The sequence below is a fragment of the Nuphar pumila genome, chromosome 7 (genome assembly GCF_984573655.1).
Source record: "Nuphar pumila chromosome 7, dmNupPumi1.hap1.1, whole genome shotgun sequence".
Lineage (NCBI taxonomy): Eukaryota > Viridiplantae > Streptophyta > Magnoliopsida > Nymphaeales > Nymphaeaceae > Nuphar > Nuphar pumila.
In genome coordinates this window covers 79915857-79923331 of record NC_143255.1, presented here as the reverse complement: position 1 = coordinate 79923331, position 7475 = coordinate 79915857, and the positions used below count along the sequence as shown (strand labels likewise).

Below are 7475 nucleotides of genomic sequence, written 5' to 3'. Positions count from 1 at the left end.
AATGCTATACAAAGAGAATGATGACTTCAAGTAAGTCGACATTCTATGGGTTTGTAAAAAAGGTAACTAGAGTCATTTCAAAAACTTTATTATATTTGTTTTCTTTGTGTAGCCGATTGATGTCTTCTTTATAATCGTTGTAATTTTGAAAAGATTTTTAAATGTAAAATATGTGAAAACCAGACATCAAATAATAAAAACTGGTTCTCACTAGTGGATGAGACCGGGTCGAACTCAGGGAACGGGAATATATCGTATTCAAACACACAAATCTAAACTAATCTTTATTGCCGAATTATTTGAAATGTAAAATGTTTAAGAAAAGTAAAATCAACTAACTATTACAACAAATGAATACCCTTCGCAGAGGGCGTAAAGTGCAATATTTACAAACCCAATTAAAATTCCTAATTCTAAACTAAAAAGTAAAAAGAAGCTTTATTCTTCGTACTTCGTGTCACGTAATCAATTCCACTCCAGTCCTGTGCTATCATGTACAATTCAAATGAACACGAGCAGTACCAAATATAGAAATATACTTGCTAAATGATCTAATGAAATCACAATTCACTAAGAAATGCTAAACAAGTAACTACTTGAGCTAATAACAAAGTAATTAACAACAACTAATTAAATCTAGCTAATTACTTACTAACATCTAACAATTAACTAATATTCAATTAACTAATGTCTAATAAAAACAAGGAAGGGACAAAATAAGAGATTTATGTAAGGAAAAGCAAAACAGTAATTGAAACAAGAACAAAATAGTGAAATTCAACAACAAACTAGAAAACACTAAACAGGGAAAATGATTGAACTATGGAATTTGAGAAAAAAATTAAACATAAAAAAAAATTAAAAACAAAGAATGCAGACAATCAGAGAAAACAATAGTCACCAGAGATTAGGAAACAGCTACACTTGCTGGAAAACATTTTTTTTCAAAACAATTCTTTGCCGTGAAAATGAGAAAAAAAAAAAGCAATCAGGACAATTGTGTTTTAAAAACAAACTCTGAACATTATTATATTTTTTTTTCAAAACACATTATAGTAGAAGTGGATTTTCATGATTGAATCACAATACACGACCTCACACAGGTGAGTTCGGTTCCCACCATTTCAGGGAGCTGAGCCACCAGAACTTCCGGCGAATCCTCCTGTTTTTACTAAATTTCACAGATGTTCAACAATGATGATGCAATATTCATACTTTTACTTCAGATCAGAACATTCGATCAATTTTTTTCAGAAACACACACTAGAGTTTTAAAGATCGACAGCCTCCACCGGAAATATCAACAGCCTCCACCGGAAATATCAACAGCCTCCACTGGAAATAGCAACAGCCGTGAAATGAATTTTCACGGTAACTCAATTGAAAATGGCTCTTTCATATTTTTCACGATAAATGTGAAGTGATCCGGCCAGTATTGATTCCAGTAAACTTATTTGCAGCATTTGGATTTCCACAGCATCAAATAATTTCTGATCGGCTTGCTTCACAGTGACTCTCCAGCAGGTACAGAGCCCCGATCGATAAAGAATATTTTTGGATATCCAGGTGATCTGGATGATCCAGATCATCAAGTCATTGATCAATCAAAAGCTCTCACCAAAGATCAGCAATCAGACAATCATCAAATAATAGTACAACACCGGCGATCATAATCAAGACACTCGCCGGAAAACAGAAATCGCAATTCAAAATGATATCCGATCTCTGATCGGTTCCAATTAAATGATCACGATGATCCTTTTCCAAAAAAAAATAATCCGATGATCAGAGTGCTAAAATGTAAAATCAAATGGAAATTATTCTACGATTTCATCTTATTTTGATTTTTATTTCAGATTAACTAATCTAATGAGAAATAGAAGGAGGAATTAGAGAAGGAGAAGAAGAGGAAGAAGAAGAAGAAGAACTTACCGAATTGGAAGGGTTAGAAGAGAAGTGGAATCCTCCTATATGCCATTACCGTAGTTGGATGCCTCCACCGGATTGAGGAAGAAGAGAGATCAAGGGAGAAGGAGAAGAAGGCAAGAAACAAGGTGAAGGGGAAGGGTTAGGAAAGAGGGCAAAAGCATAAGAGAGAAGACAAGCCTCTCTTCCCCCTACGTATGGTATTTATAATTTTGAAAGTTTTTCCATAAGTCCATCTTATTTCAAAGAATTCCATTTCAAAACCTCTCTTCAAAAAAAATATTTGCAAAACCACTCAAAGTGACTATGTTCTAGAAATTATAAAACTAAGTTTATTTGAAATCTAATTTTTTATGATTTTCAAAAACTAAACAACTACAATTATGACAAAAACTAAAATAAGCATTAAAATGTAAAATAAAACTATTTTTCATGCATTTTCTATTTTCAAATCATTTTAGCACATTTACTCGAAACTAACATAAAATTGGGTTTTTAAATCATTTTCTCATGAAATCATGCATATTTTTATATGAAATATCCCTAAAATATATGCATGATCAAATACCCCCATGCTTATGTTTTGCTAGTCCTCGAGCAAATTAGAAAAATGCAAGAAATCAAACTATCACCTAACTCACTTTCGTAGAAATCACGGTTGCATTTAGCTCATGCAACAAGCCCTTTCAACCCCTGGATTACCCCAGTGGACGAGTAAGGTCTCGTCAGGGTTTGCAGTGATGCTACCCACAACATCTCTGTCATGTATGCATAATATTACAGATCCTCACAATCAGTAGGTAATCAAAGACTTTATTTCCACAAGTATTTCCTGTTATTTCAAAATCAAAACATAATTAGAGTCTTTTATATACCACCATAGAAAAGAATTTCTTTCACTTTTCTAAATATCACAATTATTTATGTTTTATTCTTAGAAAATCCAATAAAAACATATTATTATTTACTTATCCTCACACATATGTTTTCTGCACAGGTTTTCTCAATCGCACTTCTAAGCACTGAACTTTTCTTTCTTTTTCAGCTCTTTTTTCATTTTTTTACGCTTTTTCTTTTTGCGTATTCATTCTTCTCTTATAGCTTGCGTGTGGTCTGCTTTTATGCCTTGTGCAATGTCAATATCTTCTATACTTTTTCAATGCATACCAAAAGATATTAACTAAGACATAAAAGTGACTTCCTTCATTCACCTTTATAACATGAGAGTCAAATATTTCAACTTGTATATGTTCTCAGTTACTTAGGATTACGAAGTTTTCCACTCTCCTTTTCGAAAATGGAATTAAAAGTTTCAACTTACATCTAAGTTCCATCTACTAAGGATTATGGAATTATCCAAACAACCTAACGCATGCTATTTTTTTCTCTTTTGAGCTCTTTTTTTTTTTACACTTTTGTTCATTTGCTTAGTTTTTCAAAAAATAGAACTGTGCATATTCAGATTTGCAATTCAAAATAAATTCTAACATGTATCTATCATCATTTCTTTAAAATCCACATAAACAACCATAATTTTTAGATCTATGTCAGAAAAAATTGTCGTGGGACTTAAAAATCCTCTAAAAACATCATATTTGAAATAACATTCATATAAGTTCAAACTCTTTCTTCAAAAATCTACTTTTCATGAGAGATGTGTAAACATGTGCAAGAACGTAAACAGAAATATCAAGGTGTTCAAACTACACCCTCCCCCATGCTTGAATGACACTGTCCCAGTGGCACTCCCCCATGCTTATATGAAACTAAGTGAATGCACATGAGAGAAAATAATTGAGGGAAAAGAGTAGAATAACCTGACATGAAAAAAAATATACGTTCTATGAATGTAATGAATACAATGTATACATGACAAAACATAAAACTCATAGAATGAAACAAAAAGAACATGAAAAACTCATGAAAAAGTAAAAACTAAATAAAATCTATAAATTCTAAGCAAATCTAAGAATATACAAGGTATGGGTTGCCTCCCATAAAGCGCTAAGTTTCACGTCCCCAGCCAGACGGATCCCTGAAAACACCCTTCATCGTCCAAGAGATCAATGGACATGAAGTCAGACTCAATCGGGCTCTCTATGAAAAATAGTGTCATCTGTGACACTGCTCACTATGTTCTCATCCTGTCTACCTCTAATTGGCTCGAAGTGCCCAATCCAATTCAACTCACCTATCTGATTTTCAAGTAATTCTAAGTGATCCTCTTCTAGTGAATCCTTATCCTTCTCATGAGGTGGATTACTCAATAACCAAGCATATTCTGCTTCTACGAGGTCTTGAATGACATCAACCTCGAAAGAAGCCTCCTCAACAGCAGGCCCCATAGCAGCACAAAAAATGTTTAGCCGCATCTTCCTATTTCCGAATGACACATCCATCGCACCAGTGCGGCAATTAATGCACGCGTTGGCGGTCGCTAAGAAGGGGCGACCGAGAATAATAGGAGTCTGTTGTGGACTATCAACTCCCTCCATATCTAATATCACGAAGTCAACAGGGAAATAACAATCCTCCACCTTGACTAAAACATCTTCAAGTATCCCTCTTGGGACCTTGATAGATCTATCTGCGAGCTGAAGAGTCATAGGTGTAGGTTTCATCTCTTTCAATCCAAATTGGTCATAAAAGAAACTCGGCAAGATGTTAACACTTGCCCCAAGGTCGAGCAATGCACGCCAAACAGTGATGTTTCCTATGACACATGAGATGATAGGAGTCCCTGGGTTCTTGAGCTTAGGTGGGGTTTGATGTTGCAATACTGCGCTCACCTGCCCGGTTAAATAAATTTTTTTCTGCACATGGGACATCGACTTTCTTTTCTGCGTACAAAGTTCTTTGAGGAACTTTGCATATGCAGGGACCTGTTGAATAGCCTCTAGTAAAGGGAGGTTTATCTGAACGTGCTTGAATATCTCAAGCATCTCTTGCATGTTCACTCCGGACTTACCTAATGCTCTCAGCCTCTCTAACGCCTCAGGAAAGGGGGCTTTGGGAATGTAGTATGGTGAAGGCTCAGATGGAAGAACCTTCTCGCTTTCCTGAGGTAAAATATTAGGGACAGACTGCTTCTCGCTTATCTTCTCTCTTTCTTCTGCCGCCTCCCTCGCTTGGTACTGCTTCCCACTCCTAAGGGTTACTACTTGAGCTTGCTCTTTATGTGCATCAGTCATATGCAAGCTACGCATGGGTTCCTTTCCCTTAGGGTTGACAATAGGCTGGTTAGGCAATGTCCCCTCACTTCGCCTGCTAAGTGCTTCGGCAAGCTGCCCCATTTGAGTCTCTAATTTTGCGATAGACTGGGTATGTGAGCTCAAAGCTTGCAAAATCTTATCCTCAAAAGATTGACTATGCAAAGGCTCATGAGACTGGGGTTGAGTATAAAGAGGTTGGACTGGAGGATAACTGGATCTTTGAAATCCAGGCGCATAACCACCTTGACTTGGTTGACTCTGGGAAGGGTTGGGGGGTGGATCTGTGAGTTGCGCCATGAGAAATTGGGATGATTTCGCCAACCCGGGTTATAAGTATTGGAGAATGGATTAGGTACGGGTCTAGCGAAGTTTTGAGCCATCTGAGCTTGCTCTTGGACAAACTCAGGATATTGTGGTGCAACTGGGCACTCGAAGACATGGTGTGCAGGACTCGCACACAACGCGCACACCTGCATGGCAGGGGAGGGACCCAACAAGAACTGATCTAATTTCTAGGACAGTTGGTCTACCTTGTTGCTCAACTCAAGGTTCATCCCTAACTCGAAAATACCTGCCTTCTTATTGCTATCCTGTGCAGGTGCAGCCCTATCGAACCGTGAGGCTGTCGCATGGTGCATCGAATTCTCACTCAATGTCTCAAAAAGCGACCATGCTTCATCCTCACTTTTGAGCATAAATGTGCCCCCACACGCGGCATCCACCATTTGACGGTTCTTTTCAGTAAGACCGTCATAGAAATATTGCACTAGTTGCCAGCGAGGCACCTGGTGGTGGGGACATTTGCGGAGAAGATCTTTCAATCTCTCCCATGACTCATGAAACTGTTCTCCCTCAATTTGGGAAAAACTGGTTATCGCTTTACGAAACTGGTTCGTTTTACCAATTGGAAAATATTTCTTTAAAAAATCTCTTTGCATATGTTCCCAAGTGGTAATTCGAACAGTATCTAATGATTTTAATCAACTCTTCGCTTTGTCCTTCAGAGAGAAGGGGAACAGGGTCAACCTCATTGCGTCATCTCCAAAGTTGTTGATTCGCACTGTCGAGCAAATCTCTAAAAATTCATCGAGATGACGATATGGGTCTTTATTGCTAAGGCCATAAAACGAGGGTAACATTTGGATCACACTGGCCTTTATCTCAAAATGGTTTGCTCCTACATCAGGTCTTGCGATGCAGGAGGCGGGAGTGTAAGTGTTGGGCATGAAATACTCCCTCAGAGGACGAGTAATCTGCTGATTCTCAGCCATGGTTGCAGATCTCTGGGCTCTCCTAATAAGGGACTCGGGGTCCTCAATCGGCTCTACCAGCTCGGGGTCAAGTGAGCGTCGCCCTTGCATACACCTCATAATAGACCGGTGTAGCCCACGTCCTAACTTTGGGTTTTCTACGTAACTAACGCACTAAGCGGCCAAACCACGCAAACCACAAAGCGAGTAAACAAAAAAAACAACAAAAACTAAACAAACACCACGCAGTTACATATAACAGAGATTATGCAAAGAAATATAAAATCTATGTGTATGGTACCAATCGTACACAGTCACCTCTAAGGGGATCCTAATAGGTGGGCTGTGCAGAAAAGTAAGCTCGTCTCTAAGATATGCACATACGTGGTTCTAAACCTAAATGCAACACAAACACTAGGCAATAAAGTGAATACTAATATTACGCCGTTCCCCGGCAACGACGCCAAAAATTTGATGTCTTCTTTATAATAGTTGTAATTTTGAAAAGATTTTTAAATGTAAAATATGTGAAAACCAAACATCAAATAATAAAAACCGGTTCTCACTAGTGGATGAGACCGGATCGAACTCAGGGAACGGGAATATATCGTATTCAAACACACAAATCTAAACTAATCTTTATTGCCGAATTATTTGAAATGTAAAATGTTTAAGAAAAGTAAAATCAACTAACTATTACAACAAATGAATACCCTTCGCAGAGGGCGTAAAGTGCAATATTTACAAACCCAATTAAAATTCCTAATTCTAAACTAAAAAGTAAAAAGAAGCTTTATTCTTCGTACTTCGTCACGTAATCAATTCCACTCCAGTCCTGTGCTATCCTGTACAATTCAAATGAACACGAGCAGTACCAAATATAGAAATATACTTGGTAAATGATCTAATGAAATCACAATTCACTAAGAAATGCTAAACAAGTAACTACTTAAGCTAATAACAAAGTAATTAACAACAACTAATTAAATCTAGCTAATTACTTACTAACATCTAACAATTAACTAATATTCAATTAACTAATGTCTAATAAAAACAAGGAAGGGACAAAATAAGAGATTTATTTAAG

At 37.0% G+C, this 7475-nt stretch overlaps 1 non-coding gene across 1 annotated transcript; it reads left to right on the top strand.

Moving 5' to 3' along the window:
- Positions 1 to 5921: 5921 nt before the first annotated feature.
- On the top strand, positions 5922 to 6027 carry LOC149832407 (small nucleolar RNA R71). Its single transcript, XR_016433460.1, has one exon. It is a non-coding gene; the product is annotated as a small nucleolar RNA R71 (small nucleolar RNA).
- The last annotated feature ends 1448 nt before the right edge of the window (positions 6028 to 7475 follow it).